Source organism: Odocoileus virginianus, chromosome 4 (assembly GCF_023699985.2).
Source record: "Odocoileus virginianus isolate 20LAN1187 ecotype Illinois chromosome 4, Ovbor_1.2, whole genome shotgun sequence".
NCBI classification, from domain to species: domain Eukaryota; kingdom Metazoa; phylum Chordata; class Mammalia; order Artiodactyla; family Cervidae; genus Odocoileus; species Odocoileus virginianus.
Genome location: NC_069677.1, coordinates 19,445,124 through 19,468,239, shown reverse-complemented (window position 1 = coordinate 19,468,239; position 23,116 = coordinate 19,445,124). Strand labels below are relative to the sequence as shown.

General features: G+C 38.1%; 1 protein-coding gene across 1 annotated transcript in view; it reads right to left on the bottom strand.

The window, feature by feature from the left end:
• Positions 1–23,116, bottom strand: part of P3H2 (prolyl 3-hydroxylase 2) — a 175,507-nt gene that overhangs the window by 93,194 nt on the left and 59,197 nt on the right. The gene's annotated exons all lie outside the window — the stretch shown is intronic.

Here is a 23,116-nt window from a genome sequence, read left to right as displayed (position 1 = left end):
ACTATAAAAGAACAGAAATGGAAGTATGTGTGTATTTGAAGATGGAGTCTTACATTTATCACATTTCTAGTTAACTTAATAAGATCTCATCTGAGGCTTATTATATGCCTTCATGGAAATGTAGGCAGTTATCACCTGCTAAGAATTGGAGCAACGAATCAAAATTAAGGAGCCAGTGTCTCTAACATCCAGAAGGCCATGCAGGATTCCACAGACAAATGGAGATGCTGAGGCCCCAGAGTGATGAGTAGAAAGAGTCTTGATTTGCTATGGGTAATTCACAGCTTTCAGCAACTTTTCACTCTTGAACTAGTACCTTATACTGGTGGAAACGACAAAGGCAGCTTGTAAGATCTTTATTGGCAAAATATTATACCTCTATCAAGCCCTTATATTGTTTGTGATATTGACTCTTTATAGATCATGATTAGAAATGATAATGAGAATAATGATAATCAATTCTCAACTGAAAGCTCCACACATCCTCAGCAATGCCTCCCAGGGTTGGGAGGAGGAGGCTGATGTCACAGAGTGACACAGTGTCAGGGCTGCAAGGAAGCACAGAGGCCATCCTCTTTGATTTTTCTCTAGAGGACACTGCAGGTCAGGAGCAAATAGGGTGAGGATGAAAGGTTTGCTCAAGGTCTTAAGGGTCAATAGCAGAATCAGAGCTAACTTTCAGGTTTTCAGACCCTCAGTAAAATATTCTCTCTACTGTATTCACAGTCTCCTTTATAGTTTTTTACAACTGCAGGAAGTGGAAGGAGATAAGGAAATCTAATGAATTTGACTGCTAAGTCAGCAAGTTCATTTTTGGTGGAAAAGGGAAAAAAAATTAAAACACTAAAGCTTGGCATCCAAAAAGACTTTGAATCTCAGTTTTATAAACTACTGGCAAAAGTACCGAGCCTCTATGATTCTTACTTGCTTGTCTGAAGTTTAACTAGGATATGACTTATATTTATTTTCTCTTCCTAGTTTCTAGGACAATATTTTTCATTTAGTAAATCTTTAGTAATTGGTAGTGCCTGAGGCATGATATTTTAAAACAAATTTGGGGCTTTATTAATACTCCAATCAATTTCCTCCTGTATGTTTGCATCTACAACATCACTGGACTGTCCAGGCTCTGTGTGAGGTCTTTCAGGGATGAGATGCTCATTGGGCTATTATAATAGATTATAAGAGAATATATAATTATAATACATTGGACCATGCTGAACTGTGACTTTATAAAATCCTTCCATTTGTTCTGATCTGACTTCTCCAGCCATTTCTAAGAAGTCCCATCTTATTTCTTCCTTATATTCACACTGAATATTGAACACAGCTCTTAAATTTTCCCATTTCTTAGACCTAAATGAATATACTATCTTAATTTCATTGGCAGCTATTATAACATGTTTTATGTACAATGTAGAACAAAACATGCTACTGATGACACAAAACCAAATCAGAAGCCCATCTAACTACAAGATGGTTAATCATTTGATGACAGTTTTTCATCCTGCCCAAAGGTAGTCCAAAAATTTGTACAAATGACATGCTGCTAGCTGGACCTCCATTAGCAACATTCCTCTCATTCACCATTTTAGGTTTATAATTACTGACCAACTTCAGCTGGAGAGGACATTCCTTTTGTAATTTATAAATATTAACTATGCTACTGACTATGGGTCAAGGTTAACCTCTTAAATAGTTAGCATATGTAAATAAATATGAGTCTCCTGCCTTAATCTATATTGGTGAAATATTCTGGGAAAAAATTCAGTCAATCTAGTTATTTCATAATTCAAATAATACTGGCAATATAGGTGGTCTTTAGTGCATTGAGATACAAACAGAAAATTGCATTCTTGCAATTGTGACTTCATAAAAGCAAATGACATTTGGGGAAACTTTCTCCTAAAATTAAAACACTCACATTTGCTGAAGAGCAATCATAAATCACAAGCATTCTTTTCTGATGATTATTAAAAATATAATTTTCTCTTTTGAGTTCTATTTTGCTTAGTAATTACTTTCTATCCTATTGTATACCCTTTCATGACTACCTGAGTAGGAGCTGGTGAAATTCTATGTAGTCCCTTTCCAATTCATAAATTCTTCAGTTCAGTTCAGCTCAGTCGCTCAGTGGCGTCCGACTCTTTGTGACCCCAGGGACTGCAGCATGCCAGGCTTCCCGTTCATCACCAATTCCTGGAGCTTGCTCAAATTCATGTCCACTGAGTTGGTGATGTCATCCAACCATCTCATCCTCTGTTGTCCCCTTCTCCTTCCACCTTCAATCTTTCTCAGCATCAGGGTCTCTTTCAATGAGTCAGTTATTTGCATCAGGTGGACAAAGTATTGGAGTTTCAGCTTCAGCATCAGTCCTTCCAATAAATATTTCAGACTGATTTCCTTTAGGATGGACTGGTTGCAGTCCAAGGGACTTTCAAGAGTCTTCTCCAACACCATAGTTCAAAAGCATCAATTCTTTGGCACTCAGCTTTCTTTATAGTCCAACTCTCACATCCATACATGACTACTGGAAAAATCATAGCTTTGACTAGATGGGCCTTTGTTGGCAAAGTAATGTCTCTGCTTTTTAACATGCTGTCTAGGTCTGTTACAGCTTTTCTTCCAAGGAGCAAGCGTCTTTTAATTTCATGGCTGCAGTCACCATCTGCAGTGATTTTGGAGCCCCCAAAAATAAAATCTGTCACTGTTTCCATTGTTTCCCCATCTATTTGCCATGAACTGATGGGATCGGATGCCATGATCTTAGTTCTTAGTTTAGTTTTTAGTTTTCTTAGAAGACATAATCACTCATCTGTTACCATTACTGCCCCTATGATGTCCTGATAATCTATATAAATTCATATTCTTCCTACCAGTGAACAATATAAATGTAGAAAAAATAAAGTACAACATATTTCATAAAATATGTGCTATGATATTCAAATTGTGCATTTATAATCTGCCCATAAGATGATGCTTTTTTTGAACACAAACATAGCAGAGTAAAAAAAAAAAAAAAAAAAAAAACCAGAAAATCTGTCTTAAAATCAAGTCTTTGTTACTAAAATAGAAGTTTTGGAATATTATCTGGATGAATTCCAGGGAAAAATCAAAACAACAGAAATATCTTGCTTTACAGGCTTTCCCAGGTAAGAATAAATACTTTGCAAATAAGTATAAAATAGAAAATAAAGTTGTTTACTTTTTATTTTACTTTTAGCATATTGCACATCTGTTAAAATATATCCAGGGTCAAACAAATGTTTTTAAAATGAAAGCAAAATAAAAGCCCAAAAAGGGAATGAAAGGTGTCCAACTTCATTTTCCAGATAGTTTGAAAATCATCAGCCCATTGTTCAGCACAAGTGAGAAGTAGAAGCTATTCCCTAGATACTCACCATCTTCTCACGACACTTCATAATCCCAACACATTACATATTAGTTTCGGCTGAACAAGATGCCAAATGGGAGGAATTTTACAGTACAGAGGAGTCAGCATGGTGGAATGATACAGAAAATTTCAGCCAAGGCACATTCCCTTGGCTCTCAGTTTCCTTACAGCTGCCACAATACTTCCCAGAACACATCACATACAGTACACTCTCCTGACATCTGCCTCCCTGCGGTCCCAGTGAGAATTCTACAGGTTGATATATTATATTCTACTCAGGACTGGAGCATGAGACACCTCACCAGGGACACTTGATTAATTCTGCAAAAGCACACATTTATCAGCAGAGTGTATACACATAAAACTTCCAAAAATAATATTTATCCTAAGGCAGCTTACCATAAAAATGTATATAAGAGGAAAATATAGTGTTAGAAGGAAGGATCAAAATTATACAGAAGGAGTGATACCTGGAAAGTAAACTGAGACTCATCTATTCATTCCCTAATTATGGAGTAAAGCTCTACAAAATGTCAGGTAAGGCTCTTGTGACTATGATTCAATGAAAAGCAAAAACAGTCTATCCTCCAAAGATAACAGAGAAAATGAGATATACAATAAAATTGAATAGTGGGATAAAGTGGATGAGGGGACCCCTTAAACTAGGTTGGCCAGGAAGACCCCTCTGAGGAGGTAATATCTGAGTTGAGACCACAATAGCAAGACCAGGAAAGAGAAGACTTGGAGAAAGGTATTCAAGGCAAAGAGAAAAGTGCAAAGGGTCTTAGAAGAAGTCCTTTGAGGAAAAAAAAAAAAAGTGCTGCTTTGTCTGGAACCTCACAGGCTGGATAAGAAAGCAAAGTCCAAATCATCTAAGGCATTGCAGGTCAAGGTAAGGAGCTCAGATTTATTGCTAAATGATAGGAAAGTTAATGCAATTAAAATTAGTGCAATTTATACTTAGACTGAGCTCCCTAGCAACTGAGATCTTTATACTTGTTTTTTCTTAAGCAAGGAAAAATAGGGCTGTCATTGACAGAAAAGGAATCTGAAAAAAAAATCAACAAAAATATTCTTTTTTCGATTAACTTGCCTTCCTATTTACTAGATTTTATTCTTGCCCATCCCCCTGCCCCCAGATTCTTTCATAAATCCTAGTTCCAATTACAGCAGAAAGAACAGGACACACAGAGATAGAATGAAAACTAACAACAGAACTGTGATGGTCAGTTTCATGTGTCAAATTAGATAGGCTACCATCCCCGATCAAACACTAACCTAGATGTTGCTGTTAAGATGTTTTGTATACGTGACTGATGTCTATAATCACTTTACTTAAGTGAAGGAGATTATCCTAGATATTCTGAGTGGGCCTGATTCAATCAGTTGAAAGGCCTTAAAAAATAAAATTTCTTCTTCCCTAAAGAAAAAGAACTCTCTTCTACAAGTAGCAGCTTCAGCTCATGACCAAGAGTTCACATTTGCTCTTCCTGATGGCCTGTCCAGTTGAATTCATACTTACCTAGCCAGCCCCCAAATTGTGCAAGTCATTGCCTCACAGTAAATCTCTTAAAATATATCTTGTTCTATTGAACCTGACTGATGCTATGTCACACTTACTTTGAAGTAAAACAAAATCTATGCCAAACATCAAAGGGGTAAGGATAAGCGTGATTCCTTCACTTCTATGACCACACAAAATTGATTTATCTATGCAGAAGATGAAGAAAACAGCAACAGTCAACTTGTATAATGGAACTAAATTCAAAATTCCTTGGTTCTGGACAGATGACCTCATGGGTTTCCCAGGTGGCTCCATGGTAAAGAATCTTCCTGCTACTACAGGAGACACAGGTTCGATCCCTGGGTCAGGAAGATCCCCTGGAGAAGGAAATGGCAACCCACTCTAGTATTCTTGCCTGGGAAAACCCATGGACAGAGGAGCCTAGTGGGCTACAGTCCATGGGGTTGCAAAACAGTCAGACACAATTCAGCGACTAAACAACAATCAGTATCATGCTGGCAATTGAAAGTATTAACTGCTTTAGACTGAAAACCAAATGACACTATGATTCTAGCCTTTTGTGGGGAGGAAGAAAAAGGAACCTAGAGCAGCAGTAGTTCCTAAACCTGGGGGCACAAAAGACCCACCTAGGTAAGTTTTATTAATTTATTTATTTTAATATTTTGGATGTAAAATATTAAACATAATATCTATCAATTCAGACCTTCCGGGACTGTCAGCTCCAAACTTGTGTTTTAGAAAGCTTGAGATGGATCCTGAGATACAGAGCTGCTTGGGACATCTGACCTAAGAATGTGTCTTTATGTTTCCCTGCTTCAGGATGCAGTGATACTAAGAAAGATAAAACATAAGTTCGGCCATATTATCTTTAAAAAAAGAGGTAATTATTTTGTCTATCGATCTAGATTTGCCTTATACTTAATCACAGAGAGCTTATTTCATCTGTTCTGATGCATATGAGACTTCTGGTTTCCCATATTCTAGAACAGTGGTGTTCACACCAAGTCCCTGGAGGACACAGAAGAGACAGAGTTTTACCATTAAAACCCTCTTCATTCATTGTTACATTTTGCTTCTTTTTTAAAATCAAAACCATTCAAGAATTTTCATTTGAAAAATGGCTTCTGCTAATTTTAAGAAAAGCGGTTTGAAAATAATGGCTCCAGATTTTGTGTCAATTTTTTAGAGACCTTTTTGACTTAGGTTATTGATGGACTCTGACATTAATAACTAAACACTTTAAAAAGAGAGAGCGAGAGACAGAGAAAGTACAGAAAACATAAGCTTGATATTATATCTTTGACCTATTTGAAAGCTATTATTTTCCATTTCTTTGGCTAACTGTACTTTATGTAATATTTATATAAAATATTCATACACATATTCTCCTGGAGCAGCTTATCCTATTTGAAGACTTAATGTCTGATTGCACTTAGGGACAACAGCTGGAGATCAGCTGCAGCATGTTTTGGAAGCACTGTTTCTTCTTGATCAGTATCACATCATTCACAAGTTTAAAAAAGTCCTGTAAGACAGAGGGAAGGGATTCTTCTAGTTCTCTCTTATCCACATATACTCCAAGTCCTAGGATCTTACAGAGGAACAAAAATAATCATTTTTTAAAAAAATAGCTTTGCAGGTGTGTGCATATGTGCCAGATAGCATTTCAAGAACTAAACAGCAGTATTAGAATTTGGTTCAGATTTTGGCTTCAAATTACAGAAGACGTGAGTAAGGGCACGTCCATGACTCAGTGTTCAACCCTTGCCAAAGTAGTAGTTTTCTAGGAAGAAAACTAGAGGGGGGACAAAACCCAGAAAGTCAGAAAAAAGAAGAGGCAAAGAAACTGCTATACATGTTGATAACTCATGCTCATAACTAAATCTTGACAATGCCATGAAGAGCACAGACTCAGTGTTTAGAAAAGAGAAATATACATACATAAGGTCTACCCAATATTTCTGTAGACATGTGGTTATTTTCAGTCACATTAATTAAGCTCTGTGCATGGTGCTTGCACATAAATAAAACCAGATGTTTAAGCTGTGCTTCAACCCTGTATTCTCTCACATCTACTCCTGGCCTCCCTTACCACGCTCCAGAAATTGGCTTTTTGCCTAAACAGCAAGAGAGGGAAGGAGAGAATTTAAAAAAAAAAAAAAAAAAAGTTCTGGGGTTTCAGGCTTACTTTTCTCTTGATGAGCAGTTGATGATGTGTGGTTACTATAACTGGCTTTCATGACTTTTCTAAGGGAAAGTGGAGAATTGTAGTTTTCTTGAGGCAGTTGCAATCCTAAAAGGATTACTTATTCATCATGCTATCAATTTATCAACCATCGAGACAACTATGTTTCAGTTTTGTCAGTTACAAGCATGCCTTAAAACTCACTCTCTGAGGGCATTATGCCAAGTAAAACAAGCCAGAGAAAGACAAATACTATAGGATATCACTTATATGTGGAATCTAGAAAAGACAGCAAACTATAGAGAATGTAACGGTAACCCACTCCAATATTCCTGTCTGGAGAATCCCATGGACAGAGGAGTCTGACAGGCTTTATAGTTCATAGGGTCACAAGAGTTGGACATGATTTAGCCACTAAACCACCACCAGCAGAGAATATAACAAAAAAGAAGGAAACTCACAGACATAGAGAACAAACTAGTGGTTACTACTTGGAGGTGCTGTAGAAGAGTAGGGGACTAGGAGGTGCAAATTAGTATGTATAAAATAAGTTACAAAGGTATATTGTACAACACAGGGAATACAGCCAATATTTTCTAACTATAAATTGAATGTGACATTTAAAAACTGTGAATCACTAGCGTATACCTGCTACTTATATAATATTACATAACAACTATCTTTGAATAAAAAAGAATAAATCAAAGCCTAACAAATTATATAAAAAACTCACTCTCTGATACACAAGCAGAAGAAATGCACACACACACACACATAAATACAAATGTTAGTTAACGTGTGAATATGTTAACAAATAAGGAGAGAATCCTTTCATGGAATTAAAGTCATTGGGTCTGCCTCCTATAACAATGCATTTCTCAATATGTATTCTGAAGCACACTTGTCCCACAAAATGTAACATTGTTTTTAGGATTTAAGTAAGTTTGAGAAATGCTAGGTTACATGGTTACAGAGATTTCTTTAGTGAGGGACCTTCAGAGCTTCTACTATGCTGATGCACACTGTGAATATTCAAGAGAGAAACATCCTTTATATTCTTTCTTAAACAGAGTTGACTCAGAGCTTTGTGGATTGTCCTGTGGGGGTAGTGATCTTCAGGACATGTTGTAAGAAATGCTAATCTCAGTTAACCTAAAATATCTGTCCAGGCTCTGGTTGAATTCTCCCTGAGTGAATTGCTACTTTCCAAAAAAGTCCATTGTGTCCTACAAAATATCTAAATCAAACACAATCTCACTAACACTAAACCATAATCTACTTCCCTATACCTTCCACCACTGCTCTTATTTTTGTATTTTGAAAGGCCAAAAGCAGGCATAATGTAATCCCTTTTTCTGGTGATATATGTTAGGCAACAGTTAAATTCCCACACAGGCTTTCATTGTGCAGAAAACAAAACTCTAGTTCTTAAATAAATGTGTTAAACTACATGCTCTAATCCTATCTGAATGTCTTCTTTAAGAGAAGGCACCCAGAAATGAACACAAATTTAAATATGCTTTAATAGATGAAGTCTTAGATCTCATGAGTTTTTGTCTGGTGGACATATCTTACTGATTCCTATTAATTTACCAAAGTTTTTGAGTCCTCATAAATTTCGTGACAATGCAAGAATGTGTGTATTGATTTTTTGAGAAATGTTGGGAGAACACAAGTCTGCTAGATTTCATTTGCCCTTCGTCACAGAAACTCTTCTGTATAATAAATTGGTTCTCTTTTCTCAGACATCTTATCTCAGTCTCATGAACGCTTTATCATTTATGAGAATGGGGTGTAGCATCCTGGCGCATGTGTGCTCGGCTGTGTCTGACTCTTTGAAACCCCATGGGCTGTAGCCCATCTCTGTCCATGGGATTTTCCCAGCAAGAATACTGGAGTGGGTTTCCATTCCTCCTCCAGGGGGAGACCCAGGGATCAAACCCACATCTCCTGCATCTCCTTCATTGACAGGCAGATCCTGGTATTTTCTACCAAACTCCTCTTTCCAATTTAATACTACTTCATTATCTGACACCATATAAATCCTTCTAAGCCATTACAAAACCACATGATATCAATCAGAAAACATTTCTCTAGATGATCATGAATATTAGAATATAATAAAAGGCACTGTCTGAAATAAAATGCCTTCTGAAATTAAGATATTGATCTGTAACAATTTCCTGGTCTGCAAACCCAAGTAGCCAGTCTCATAACTGTAGATAATGCAATTCTTATTAATTCACCATGTATGGCATCTTTAACAGTGCTATCACAAAATTTGATATGTTGTGAATGTTATGGAATGGAATAGGACAATGTTCACTGTAGTTGATGTAAGTCCAGGTTAGGATTTGAAGAAAATGTGTTGTCAACAGATGACAGGTCACTTTGAATGACAGGAAAATGAGGAAGCAAATAAAGAAAAATATCACCATAGTCATGATGATAAGCAATCAGTACACAGGAAGGCTTTTGCTTTCATTTTTGTTTTTTCTTTATAAAAAATGGGAATGGGAAAAGAGGTGACATAGACTTTTATAGCATTAAAATAAATAATGTCATTTCACTCTTTGCTCAAACAATACACTTTAATGTGAAAGGGATAAATAATTTGCTCAGTCTTCTGTACTGCTAAAAAACCAAACACCCAAATAGATTTTTATCCTGGATATTCAGTAGCTACAATAATAAGATTTTACCTAAAGAAGAGATGAATTTGAAAAGTTATATAGCTTGGTCTACTTCTTTTGAAAAATTAAAATAAGCAAAGGAAAACTGCCACTTGGCAAATTCAAGAGTCTTGTGAATTGTCTTAGTCCTTACAAAGTCTCTCATCTGTAAAATCCCCAATGATTTAATTGCAACATTTAAAATAATAAATATCTGCAATACATGTTTGTCATTTTAAGAACAAACATTACTTTCAAATTACTTTTTCTCCCGAGGATTTAATCTGCCAGGTTTCAGCCCACAGTGAATTCTTGCAGCTGGGTTAGGATCCCCCAAGAAAGGGCGTTCAAAACAAAAATGCTGAGGGAGGCAATTCAGCCAAGGAAGGCATTTCAGCTGTGGAGGAGGGTGGAAGGATTCTGAGCACAAGATTTTCCCTCTCAAGCCTGGAAATGCCATCTTACAAGATTTGTTCTATTCATGCTTCCACAAAAGTCAGATCTTACCAAAAAAAAAAAAAAAAAACCCAAAACAAAACAAACAAAAAATCCTCTAGAAAATAGTTCTTGAGGGAACACAGTTTTGCTCCTAATAACTGACATTCTCAAAAATAAAAAAAAGGCAAAATAAATCAGAAAGGTTTAAAAAGAGGTGAAGTATTACTACAGGGGAATAGTTTTATTTAGCATTTATTGAGTTCTTGCTCTGTGCCTAGCATTATTGTTCTCCTTGAGGGAAATGACATTATATCACCACTTTACACAAATAAAAACTGAAAGCAGAGAGCTTATTAATTTGACTAAGAACATGTGGCTGTGTGTACACAAGTGTAAAGAAAGTATATGTATGTGAGTATGCATATGTGTGTGTATATATGTGTCAGTGCATATACATGCATATATATAATCTTTAGTTCAGTTCAGTTCAGTCGTTTAGTCGTGTCCGACTCTTTGCGACCCCATGAATCGCAGCACGCCAGGCCTCCCTGTCCATCACCAACTCCCAGAGTCTACCCAAACCCATGCCCATTGAGTCGGTGATGCCATCCAGCCATCTCATCCTCTGTCGCCCCCTTCTCCTCCTGCCCCCAATCCCTCCCAGCATCAGGGCCTTTTCCAATGAGTCAATTCTTCGCATGAGGTGGCCAAAGTACTGGAGTTTAAGCTTCAGCATCAGTCCTTCCAATGAACACCCAGGACTGATCTCCTTTAGGATGGACTGGTTGGATCTCCTTGCAGTCCAAGGGACTTTCAAGAGTCTTCTCCAACACCATAGTTCAAAAGCATCAATTTTTTGGCGCTCAGCTTTCTTCACAGTCCAACTCTCACATCCATACATGACCACTGGAAAAACCATAGCCTTGACCAGACAGACCTTTGTTGGCAAAGTAATGTCTCTGCTTTTTAATATGCTGTCTAGGTTGGTCATAGCTTTCCTTCCAAGGAGTAAGTGTCTTATAATTTCATGGCTGCAATCACCATGATTGCTGTGATTTGGGAGCCCCAAAAAATAAAGTCTGACACTGTTCCCACTGTCTCCCCATCTATTTCCCATGAGGTGATGGGACCAGATGCCATGATCTTAGTTTTCTGAATGTTAAGCTTTAAGCCAACTTTTGCACTCTCTTCTTTCACTTTCATGAAGAGGCTTTTTAGTTCCTCTTCACTCTCTGCCATAAGGGTGGTGTCATCTACATATCTGAGGTTATTGATATTTCTCCCAGTAATCTTGATTCCAGCTTGTGCTTCCTCCAGCACAGCGGTTCTCATGATGTACTCTGCATATGAGTAAAATAAGCAGGGTGACAATATACAGCCTTGATGTACTCCTTTTCCTATTTGGAACCAGTCTGTTGTTTCGTGTCCGGTTCTAACTGTTGCTTCCTGACCTGCATACAGGTTTCTCAAGAGGCAGGTCAGGTGGTCTGGTATGCCCATCTCTTTCAGAATTTTTCACAGTTTATTGTGATCCACACAGTCAAGGCTTTGGCGTAGTCAATAAAGCAGAAATAGGTGTTTTTCTGGAACTCTCTTGCTTTTTCGATGATCCAGCTGATATTGGCAATTTGATCTATGGTTCCTCTGCCTTTTCTAAAACCAACTTGAACATCTTGAAGTTCTCGGTTCATATATTGCTGAAGCCTGGCTTGGAGAATTTTGAGCATTACTTTACTAGCGTGTGAAATGAGTGCAATTGTGCAGTAGTTTGAGCATTCTTTGGGATTGCCTTTCTTACGGATTGGAATGAAAACTGACCTTTTCCAGTTCTGTGGCCACTGCTGAGTTTTCCAAATTTGCTGGCATATTGAGTGCAACACTTTCACAGCATCATCTTTCAGGATTTGAAATAGCTCAGCTGGAATTCCATCACATCCACTAGCTTTGTTCGTAGTGATGCTTTTTAAGGCCCACTTAACTTCACATCTTTACTGATGTGTAATTGGTGATCAATAAATTGCAGTATTAAAGAACACAACTTGATAAATTTTAACATATGTATTCACCATCAAGGCATATCATAATCAAAATAATTAATACATCCACTGCCCCTACAAATTTCTTTGTATCTCTTTGTAATCCATCTTTTTTCCTGTATACATTCTAATGCAATTACTGATATGCTTTCTATGTAATAGAAATTTCTATCCAGTTTTCTATCCAATAGAATTTTATGTAAAAGGATTTATGCAACATATACTTTTTTAACTGGTTTCTTTCATTCAGCAGTTTGAAATTCAAGTATGGTGTTGCACATATCAGTATGTGAAATTATTATCAATTATTCCTTTTTATTGCTAAGCAGTATTCCATTGGATGGCAATACCACAATTTGTTTTGTCATATTTTTGTTGATAGCCATCTTCTTCCAATTATTAACAATACAAATAAAGCTGCTAAAAACATTCAGTTACAGGTTTTTAATTTCTCTAGTGATTTTTAGTATCTTTTCAAGTACTTTTTTGCCATCTATATATCATCTTTGGTGAAGGGTCTGGTCAAATTTTTTTTTGATTGGATTATCTTATTATTGAGTTGAAAGGGTTCTTTATATAGTCTAGACACATATCCTTTGTCAGATACATATTTTGCAAATAATTTCCCTTGGGCCAGCCATGTCTGTCTTTTCATTTTTACTATGGTGTCTTCTGAAGAGCAATACTTTTAAATTTCAGTGGGCTCCAAGTTCTTCATTTTTCCTTTAGAGTGTGCGCTCCACTCCCAATTTAAGAAATAATAAACAAATTCAAAGTTACCAGGATTCTTCTCCTATGTTTTTTTATAGAAGTTTTATATTTTAATTCTTATATGTAGGTTTATAATCCATTAGAATTAAATTTTATATATAGTGTGAGATAAGGATTTCGGCTCATTTTTTTTTAATATGGCAATCCAGTTTTCCATCACCCTTTGCTGAAAAACATTATTCTTTCTCCATCAAATTCCCATGGTACCTTAGTTGACTATATATGAGGAGGTTTATAACTAGACTCTATCATACTATGCTCTTAATCATTATAGAGAATTACCCGTAGAGGTCATTAGCTAAACAATGGGGTCACTGAAATAATGCCTAATCAGAGCCCCCGACACCCATTCCGTACTTCAGTTGCCAAATGTCTAATTAAATTAAAAGATGTTTGCTCCTTGGAAGAAAAACTATGACAAACCTAGACAGTGTATTAAAAAGCAGAGACATCACTTTGCTGAAAAAGGTCTTTATAGGCAAAGCTATAATTTTTCCAGTAGTCACGTATGGATGTGAGAGTTGGATCATAAAGAAGGCTGAGTGCTGAAGAACTGATGCTTTTGAATTGTGGTGCTACAGAAGTTCTTGAGAGTCCTTGGACAGCAAGGAGATCAAACCAGTCTATCCTAAAGGAAATCAACTATGAATATTCATTAGAAAGACTGATGCTGAAGCTCCAATACTTTGGACACTAGATGTAAAGAGTCAGCTCATTAGGAAAGACCCTGCTACTGGGGAAGATTAAAGACATGAGGAGAAGGGGGCGACAGAGGATGAGATGGTTGAATGGCAGTACTGACTCAATGGACATGAGCTTGAGCCATCTCTGGGAGATAGTGAAGGACAGTTAGGCCTGGCATGCTGCAGTCCATGATGTTGCAAAATGTCAGACACACTGAGTAACTAAAAAACAAATAAATGAAGCAATTTAGGCAATGACAGTATCTGGCTTATATAATTATAGTGTTCAAAAGAAAATCATAGTCCAAGGAACCTGCATTTTGAATAATCTGCAGTGGACTGGCCTGGTCTCTGAGGAGCTGGTAAAGTTATCACTTGCTACTCAGTTTGACCTGAGAGCTCATCTCAGAAAGGATATTCAGCTTTGTCTTATCTTTGGGGTTTTGGGGGAATGCAGAGAGATTACAGAATCTCAGAACCAGTCTTGCAGTTCAGCTGTTTGACAACATCTTTATCATGCTGATACCTTTATTCAGTTATCAAACTTTGATTGGATTCCTACAAAGAAGTCAACTCTCTCACTCCCCTTCTCAGGGCAGCCTGATCATCTATGGAGAGTCCTTGTTCTATGATCTTGCATAGAAGTTGCTTTCTATGCAACTTCTATGATCCTGAAACTCTCACGTATGAATCCAGTTTTTGTGGCCTCACATGAATTTTACCTGCCTGGCCGTCAGTCATATGAAGACACAATCAGTTACTGCCCTAATCACCCTACCCCATTCACTGTTATCGGGGGCAAGGGAACTAAGGAAACCAATCTTAACATTCCCCCCTCTTCACATTATAGAGTTGCATGCCCCTTACCATCTTGTTCTCTACTTTGAATAACTCTCCTTTTATAATATCATTCTTAAATGTTAGCCCACAACTGAACACAATCAATCCTTCAACATGGATATCACATGGTAATGAGAACACTGACCTCTGTGCTTATAAACAAGCTTTAATAGTGCATTTTCGAGTTAGAAATAATAACAAGGTGTGAATAATATACGGTCTCATGTTTAGTAGTCTCCTTACTTATCCAAGTTCGTTTTAGTTTGGATAAAACTAAACAGTTTCAAGTCGATTCTTCTGCCAAAGAGTGATATTACATTTAATTTTTAAAAAATCTAAGTTCTGCAAAATTGAAATTCATATTAATATGTTTTTACTTATACTCCTTTACTTGAATAACCACCATATATAACACAATGTATTTCAGTTCTTACAACAAGTACCTTTAGATGTTAAACAAAATGTAAGCAAAATTCTTAGACAGAAAGTCTTGCCAGATACAAAGTGTTATTTTTCTCTTTCTCTAGTTTCACCAAATACCAAAGGCCCAGTACTTAGATATGTGAGGCATCTGCTAATTACATTTCAAGAGTCAGGCAATGGTCATATTTACATTTCACAAAACTATCACATTCTCTTGAGGGAAGTCAAAGATTATTATGTGGGCATTGAAGCAAGTATGAATAAAATAGACTCTGGTTTCCAAAAAGAGAATATAGAATACAATATCATTCTCAATTTTATCCTTCTGGCTTTACTGATATCTTTGATGAATGATAAAAGTAATATTTATAAATCAATTCCAGGTAATACAACTCTAAAAATAGTCTATATCTTCCTTATTCTTGGCATGTATCATACTTTGCAATTAGGTGTTATTTGTATATTTAGTTGTATTGTAGGGATGCTTATGTTCCTCTCTCCCCTTCCCCATTCATATGCTGATGCCCTAACCCCAGTGTGGTTACATTTGGAGATAGGGCTTTTAAGAAGGTAATTAACGTTGAATGAAGTCTTAAGGATGGGACCCTGAGCCATAGAATTGGTGTCTTGGATCAGGCTATAAATCAGAGGTTTTTATAACACCCTCTTCAGATTTGACTAATTTGCTGGAGCAGCTCACAGAACTCAGGAAAACCATTTTACTCACTAGGTAACTGATTAATTATAAAAGAAAATAACTCAGGAGCAGTCAGATGAAAGAGAGGTCCTGGGCAAGGTATGTGGCAAGAGGCACAGGGTTTGCCCTCTTCAGTTATGCCACCCTCTCTGCATCTCCATGTGTTCACCCAAAAGCTCTTGGGGGTTTTTACTTTGGGACTTTTAAGGAGGTTTTGGAGCAAAAGTATGATTGGCCATGGGCAGCCGAGCTCGGTCTCCAGGCCCTCTCCCCATCCTGGAGGAGTGGAAGCTGGGTCTGAAAGTTCCAACACTCTAATCACGTGGTGGGTTCTTTGAGCAGCCAGCTCCCATCCTTAGGTGACCTGAGGGCTTTCAAGAGTCACCCCATTAACATAACACAAGGCAGCTTCATCACCCTTTCCCTGGAAAATTTCAAGGGTTTTTGGAGCTGTGAGGCAGGAACCCTGGACAAGCACCAACTGAGAAGTATATTTTGGTCATCTGAATGACCAAATATATATTTCTTACAAATCATAATATCACACTCTGAAAGGCCATGTCTATAGGGAACATTATTTCAGAAGGGTATGGGTGATAATCAGGGCTAATTCTTGCCTCTTTAAGAGTCTTAGACCGCAATCAAGTTTCTAGGCACTAACAGAAATGGCAGAGACATTTTCCTAGCTGCAGGCTGCTGGATGCCTTAAACACACCAGCACGGCCTTATTTCATGAGTCCAGGAGACTGGATTAGAACAGCACATGCAGCCGCAGTGAGGAGCCACTTCCTCTGCCTGGGGACTGTCCTCAAATCTGTGCTCTGCCCAGACACTGCTCTGTCTTACACGGGCTACCCTTCCCAGGCCTCAACAGCCCAGACAGGCTCTCCGCCTTCACCACAGTCTAGAAACACATCTTTGGAAAATATGACCTCATTCCAGGGTGACCCGGGTTCATTTATAATGGAGAGAACCCATGAAGCTGCTGCCAACCTTCAGACAAGGCAGCGGGGATAGAGGGAAACAGACAGGGATGTAGAGCAGAAAGAGATGGAACTCAAAACTACTTATAAATCAATTCTGAGACATTTGAAAGGTCTGACTTTAAATATCTTCTTATCCAGCTGCCTTTTACATAGTGATGAGTAACTTAAGAGTCTTGCATCTCGGGTGTGATCCAGAGCAGAAGCAAAAATATCACGTGGGAACTTTTCAGAAATGTTACTGAATAGAAATCAGATTTTAATGAAATAGACTAAGTGACTTGTACATACATGAAGGTTTGAGAAGCACGGGTTTTCAGGGTTAGGAATAAGTTGAAACCTACCAGTTCTGGTTCCCAGTCAGGCCCTGGATGAACTCTTTGCTCCCTCATAACTCTCTCCTGAGACCTCTCTCTATCAGGGCAATCCCTTCTCTTGTCTCCTGGGGACAGAATCCTGTTTCACTCCCCCACCTGAAGCAAGCACTTGGTCCTTTGAAGGTTTCCCATAGATATCTACCTACGTTAATGATGTGGATGTGAAGAAGGAAGAAAGAGGCTTCCAAACCTCACAGATCCTCCTGTAGGAGACAAAATTCAACCAAACTTGCTAAAGGGTGGGGCAAATAGAGATGGTGTGGGATGAGGTCTTTGTTTTAGGTAGAATCTAAATCCATCTACAGATTTCCCTGGTGGCCCTGCCTGCAATGCAGAAGACCTAGGTCGAGCAGATCCCCTGGAAAAGAGAATGGCAATCCACTTCTGTATTTTTGTCTGGAGAATTCCATGGACAGAGGAGCCTGGTGGGCTACACAGTCCATGGGGTCGCAAAGAGTCAGACATGACTGGGCAGCTAACACTTTATCTTTCAAGTTCATCTGCATTCCAGAAACACAAAACCTTTGGCTATCAAGAGCATCTTTCCGTAAAAACACGGGAGTGGAGAAAAAGATGAAAGGACAGGAACAAATCTGTTTTCAAAGCATATGGAAAATGACGGGGCGGGGGGGAGAATCACCATTACAGGATCCTCTCCCCTCTTCCCTTCTCTTTCTCCATCATTTCCAGCACTAATAATGCACAGTTGACCTTCAACCTACAATAGTCAGAAATAAGAAAACAACGTGAGATCTGGCTGTGAAAGATGGGGGTAATTGAGATAGAGAAGCAGTGAGGGCAGATCAAAAAGGGGATGAAAAGCTATCCTCTGAGCACCCTTCCCCCAAAATAAAAATACAACAGAAAGCATGGAAATTCCCAAGATCACATCACTAGTCCCTGAGTGAGTCTAACTTGAGAGTGCATATTCTTAACATGCACCCTACGGGGGCCAGCACAGTGCCTTGGACACAAAAGATTTTAGTCCATATCTTTTAACTGTCTGGTTGAAGACCTAGTCCTTTTCCAATAATATGGGGTTATGCTACACTCTCCTGTGTACAGTTCAGCAGTACTTATCAAATATCTTATGAGTCAATTCTTTTTAATTTCACAGTTAAGATATTAGGTCCTGATGACCCTTCAGGAGGTAAAAGTATGCCTGAAATAAGGCAAAATCTGCTGGGATCTACAGGAACTGCAAGAGACGGGCTCCTGTTGTTTCAACCCCGGTCAAAGTTCTGAAGATGGAATGGGGAATAAATGATCCCAAGAATGCTGGAAAAACTTGGTAACAGAGTGGGAGTGAGGGCAAGAAGGGGAATGAGCAGGAATGGGAAGGATGAAATGTTTATATCAACTTAAAAGTGATGTATTGTCTTGACAGGTTCAACCACATGCTGGAAGCTGGAGGGAGAAGGGGCCTCCTGCTTTGCTGATAGACAGCAAGTTACAGGGACGATGTAAAAAGGTCAGCAAATTCAATCTTCATTTGAGCTACTGCTGTTATTTTAACTCTGTTGCAAAGGGTCACAGCATTCCATCCCAGATAATGAAAGGATGTCGGGAAAAGATCAGAGAAGGCACACACAAAATGGAAACTAACCAAACAAAGGCCAGATTTCATGCAGGGTGACATCAATTGGCTTCTGTTGGAGAGTCTCTGCAGTGACATACCGTGGCTCCCTTTTTCCTCTGCTGTCTGATAGCTTAATGGATTGGGGAAGGAGGACATTATCACTAACTACCAACAAGGCACAACCAGTGATGGAAGTTCCTCTTTGATAACCACTTTCTGGGATTGCCTCCTGGTACCCAGGACCTCCCTTGAACAAAGCTAGACCAGAGAAGACAAGCATCTGCTTCATGGCAGGCAGGGAGGCTGCAGTGGCTTCCTACCCGTGCATCCAGAGGCCTGTTGGCATACCTCTATTAACATCAGTCAGAGCCGCATAATGACTTGTCTTCACATCTGATTGTATGTTCTTTGAGCAGAAGATCTTGTACTTTCCATTTTATAAGGCTGGTGTACATTGCAGGTACAGAGGAGCCTGGCAGGCTACAGTTCATAGGGTTGCAAAGAGTCAGACATGACTTAGTGACTAAAGAGTAGCAACACTGTCGGTGCTCAGGATGTGTTTGGGAAATACATCACAGAGAGACTGTCTCCATGAGTAAGGGGCTCCAAGCACGGCTGCAGCAGACACTTGCACTCTCAGTCCAGCTGCACGAGGCAATGTCAAAAGTTCATGATTGTCATTGGACACTGGAGAATGAAAAACTGAAAAGGTCACTGGTTTCCATTATGGAGACCCTTCCCTCCCTGCCTCTCCAGCTATAATGGCATCTTAAAAGAAGCAAAGACCAAAGGAAGGAGAAAGCTCTGAACTGTCAGAACTGGGGGGGAAAAAATGACGATTTCCTGTTCACCATCATACCCTCATTTCACTGCTCTACTTGACTCCCAGGACAATTTGCCTCCACTGGATCTGCCACCCACACCCTCCAACAGCTCTGGACACCACCCACTAATGCAGACCTCCTGGTTCTGTGAACTTTTTAGGATGTGAGGGAAAAAATAAAATAAAAACTGATGTCAACTAACGGACCAGGCCAAATAAATTCTTGAACTTGCTTTTGTGTCTTGCAAGAAGCCTAACCATGCTCTCTTCACAGCACACATATGTTCATAAGACTAACTGACATCTTATTTTCCATACTGTGGAAGTGAGGGTTTCTGCTCATATGCTGAGTTTTTGTAAGGCCAAGGAGTATCATCATGATTCTAAACCCTAACTATGGGAAACCATACTTAACCCCGAGTTATGGTTCCATATATGAGAGAAAAGGTAAGTTTTTACCAACTACAATTTAATGGAGAAATTCAAAGAAATAATCTTGGACTGCGGAGATATGAAGGTTTTAGCCAAAATAAAGATTTTTTTTTTTTTACAAGATAGGCTTTATATGTAACGAGCATTTCAAACATTTTGATGAAAACATTTCACTTAAATCTAATCAAATGCCTAAGAATTACCTAGTTTTGTAACAAATAGCTGGAAATGTTTGTATTCAAGTAGCCTTTAGAAGGAAGCACCAAATTTATTGAAATTCACTTCTTTAGAAGTTCCTAAAATGGGTGGAAGTTAAGGGAAAGTGGTAGCAGTTAGAAAAATACAGTATCTGTCACTACTAATAAAGCATATGGCTAAAACCTAATCTAGGTATCTATTTTTAAATTAGGCTTAAGATTTTAAGGAAGTTCATATCTAAATTGTAACTCATTCAACAGTCAGAGCTGCCAAGTTTCTGAAAGTTACAAGTGAACACAAAATCTATTCAGGCTCACATACTAATTTTGTAGGAACTGGAGGGACCATCAATGCCAAATAAGAAAAAAATTCCTGTATTTTTAAACAGGCGTTGACTCATGGAAGTATTTCCCTCTTACTTGCTCTAATTCCAACTCTTTTTTATTTTTTTTAGTAGTTGTTCGTGCTTTTGGTCAAGCCATCATCTCTCTGATTTTAAGTAACTAAATGATATACTGTATCTTAGTCACAATAGCCTAATTTAGACAATGATCTCTACTTCCTAAAATGAAGTACTCCCCCAAGGGCAAAGCAAAGATTTCACATCAAAGTATATTTTGCTCATCTATCTCATAAATGGGTGAATCTGATTATAAAACTTCAGAGAAATAAGAGTGGATTTTAAGCCAAAATCCACATATTAACATGCTAGAAATGTAGAAAGAGGGTGGGATGGAGGGAATAACTGCTTGGTTTGCTCTATTTTGATTGCCCTTATATAACACCAAGAGCCATTAGTAATATTCATTATTGATGGTGGGGTTCTAGGCACAGCCAATGCTGCTATTTCTGACCATAGAGCATTTATAAAGTGAGATTGAGCTGGAATCAAAAACAAAACTAAAACATCTTATTTCCCTGCTTTCCTTTCTTCTTTCCCCACAATTGCCAGATAATCCCTCCTCCAGTTTATTTTTCCCTCAGCCTCAGGACAGCATTCACAAAGTACGCTGTGTTTGGGAATGCATCATGTCCTAATCTCAACTGAGGGAAAACTGATGTTCCATATAAGACCACAGATTCCACTGAAAGGTTGATGTCAAGAGTTTATGGGTAGATATTACTTATTGCTAGATGTATTGATGCTTTTGATTAAAACCTCTGGTGATAAGATAGAAGTGAGAACAAAGGTTCAAGGAAAGATCAGGAATTACAAAGACTAGCAGCAGGCTGATGGGAATGGAGTTTAACCACAAAACCCAGAGACAGAGACAGGTCACTCAGTCTGTGTTTATCATGCCTCCTACTATAGTTAAACAATTGCAAGCCTTGTAGATTTCAACTCCACAATGTCCTACAGGCTGTTTCTTATTTCTGTTATTTTAGCAATATCCTGCTTAAGGCTACCAGTATCTCTCAGTTTTGCCTCCTTCCTACTCATTAAGCAAACTGATGCGTAAAGAGTAAATATACTCATGCATTCCTCTCTTAAGAAATCTTAAGGGTTCCTCATTGTCTTTAGAAGAAAAAGAGTACCATGGAATGAAAAGAACATATGTGAGAATCCATGCAAGTTTGGATTCCAACCCCAGTGTACTTCCCGCTGACCTTGGGCAACTTCCTTAGTCTGTCTAGGCTTCGATTTTCCCCTTGGTAAAATAGAGAAAACAATAACTATCTGTGGTTGTGAGAATTACATAAGAAAAAGCATGTAAAATGCCTGGCCACCTTCCTGGTCTTTTGTTTCTTACACACCCTGTAGGGGTGTAAGTGTTCAAATGCTACCCACCCTTCAAAATGCAACCAGAATACTATCTCTTTGTTCTCAAATATATCCCTACTTCCTTCAACCTCATATTCCCTTGTGAATTTCATAACTCTTTACATTTACTGTCTTTTGGCAATTTTTAATCCTGTGCCCTGTACTGTAGAGAGATGTATATATCACACTCCCTCCTACTGGAAACTTGGATGCACATATCATTTTATTTAACTCTCTAATCTCAGTGTGTTTTGCAAGGAATAGCCCCATTTAACAAATTCAAGTTGAATATGTGAATAAAATTATTTCTTATTCTCAAGAACAGCTCTGATAACTGAAACTCCATGGGCAATGCATTACCCACTTTTCCATCACTGAATGTTGAAAAACTATAATCATAGGCTTTATAGGTTTCCAGTGAATACTTACTAATTGCAATAATTCTGGCATTATTTTCATGTGTGAGCATTGCATTTTAAAAGCAAAGCTACCATACCTATGTTGAAATCCTAGATCTTCTATTTACTAACTTGGGCAAATATCTTAAGTTTCTTAAGCTCTTTGTGCCCTGGATTGATCATTTGTAAAACAACATCTTGCTTCAAAGTGAGTAACTTTTTCCTCATAAATACAAATATCTCTTATATCCACAAACCCTACTCTCTGCCCTAACCATCCCCAAGGATTTCAGTAGGGAACAAGTTCTTGATATAATGAACTAGTAAGAAGAGAATACAGAATACTAAAGTGGTATAATACCAACATTGGGAGAAAAGATAAGAGTGTGGAGGCAGGTGGTAATTGGGAGGTAGGCAGTAGCTGGGAGCCATGTACAAATCCTATGGGACAATTCTATTTGTGTTTAGTTCTAAGCTTCCATTACCACATATCTTCATGTATTTAAAGAAGTTATGTCAAGCTATTTTTCTATTAAGCCAGTATACTGGGTCCAAATCAAATTCTCTGATAAATGGCTTCTGAGATGTTTTACTTCAAAGTTAAAAGTTCTACCTTAACAAATTGCTTCATAATCTATGAAAAATGTGCCATGTGTGGAATGCAGCTACTGGCAAAGGGCAGGTTGCTTCTAGTTAGTCAGTGATGAATAGTCTGCAGATAGCATGAGCTGTGAGTTATTGAAAGGTAAACAGTCATTTTGCCCTGGAGAGACTCAGAATTCATTATTTTCAAGCCCAAGCTCAGAATTCTAGTTCCCAGGATGCCAAAGGCAAAAGAAAATATTCTGTGGACAAAGATATTTTGCTAAACTTTAATGCTGGTCAATGCATTTGGATATT